Here is a 1,674-nt window from a genome sequence, read left to right as displayed (position 1 = left end):
TGGCCTTCACCGACCCCTCCACACATCTGCAGTACCTTCCTCAATATACACAGTAGCCTCCCAGGCCCTTCCATGAGGCTGTCTCTTCCAGCAACTGGTCTGAAGCCCCTCTGTAGTCTGGACCACTTCAAGTTTAGGTAGTGATCACTTTGGAATAAGTCCCTGAAGTGTCATCCTAAAACTGTCTCTTTTAGAATCTCAGGGCTGATTTCTTGATTCTGCTGGGATGTAGAAAGTTCTAAAGAGTGTCAGTCCTACCCTGCCAACAAGAAGAAGCTGGATTATTTTAAAAATCATTACTTTTCATGCACAAAAGAGCTGAAATTTCAAGGCAAATGATTACCCTAGAATTTAAAGGAAGACAGGAAATGTGGGCTGTGAACACTGGCTTCCCTTCCACCTACAGGCTGAAGACAAGGTCACTAAAATCAATAGAATCTTTCAAAAGTATAATCAGGTGTGAAAGGCCAAGTGTGGCCTAGTATGAGAGCATAGAATTCCTGGGAGCCATATACCTAATTGGGAGTTTAAACCCACAGAGACTCTTCTCCATGGACCTCTCTCAGGTGCTCCAAGAAAGACTGGAGAAAGCCTGCTCCAGGGGTGCAGGCACGAGCCCTGCTCTGACCACACTCCCCCAAAGAACAAAATCCTTCAACTACTGGGGAACGGCCAGCAAACCTTGTCTCCCTCAAGGCACTGGTGAAGACCTACTGAGACTGAGGATAAGAAAAAATTGAAAAACCCTTGGGTGAGGGACAACAAACCATCCTGGGTCCAGTTCATTGGTATTTACCGCTGGGAGGAGAAAGATTACTGAGAAAGTCCTGTCTCCAAAATGGAGGACCACAGGGCCTGCCTGAGATTGAGGCTAGACCAACACAAGAGAATTGTCACCAGAATTAGCAAGTTCCAGCAGGCGCATGGGGAAGGCCTAAACCTGAGGAGTGGAACAAGGCGTTAAGAAAACCCTTCAGAAAACCCACCCTAACACAAGCACGCCAGAGTAAGCACAAGCACAAGGTAACATTAAATGAATTTGAAGACAATGGTGAACTTAAAATAATCATAGCAACAACACACCCCAAGCCCTGCTTATCTCCTTACTACAAAAACTTAATTCCCCCAACATACACAACCACACACGCACTGACACACCAACACACATGCATGCTCATGTGTGCAATCAGTCTTGCAGAAGATAAGGTGTGCTCATTTCCAGGCATAAGTACTATTTACTTCAGTCTGTAGTCTCTCACACATGATGTCAAGCATTGAATTTAAAGTTGGAAACACACAAAAAATTAAGGAAAAAAATCATTCACAAGAGACAAAACAATTGACAGAACCAGATTCAGAGATAACCTAGATATCAGAACTAACAGGCTGAAAATTGAAAATAACTATATGGGAAACATACAAGGATAGATGGGAATTTGAGCAGAGAGGTAGCAAGTATAAGAAAGAAGCCATTGGAAATGTTAGAAAGGAAAGAAAAACTACTAACAGAAATGAAGAATGCCCCTCATGAATTCAGCAGTAGACCTTACACAGTTGAGGAGAGAATAAATCGACTTGAAGATAGGTCAGTATAAATTACCCAACTTAAATAAAAAGAGAAAAAGGAGTGGAGGAAAAAAACAAAGAGGACATAGCATCCAAGAGTGGTGGGAT

General features: G+C 43.0%; 1 protein-coding gene across 1 annotated transcript in view; it reads left to right on the top strand.

The window, feature by feature from the left end:
* The window catches only part of LOC105817045 (liver carboxylesterase 1-like), a gene marked incomplete at its 5' end in the record, with an annotated part of 42,210 nt that overhangs the window by 39,979 nt on the left and 557 nt on the right, over positions 1-1,674 (top strand). The gene's annotated exons all lie outside the window — the stretch shown is intronic.

This window comes from Propithecus coquereli, unplaced genomic scaffold, assembly GCF_000956105.1.
Source record: "Propithecus coquereli isolate 6110/MARCELLA unplaced genomic scaffold, Pcoq_1.0 Scaffold395, whole genome shotgun sequence".
Classification (NCBI taxonomy): Eukaryota; Metazoa; Chordata; class Mammalia; order Primates; family Indriidae; genus Propithecus; species Propithecus coquereli.
Note: the sequence above shows the minus strand (reverse complement) of the source record. Positions and strands in the feature narration are given on the sequence as shown.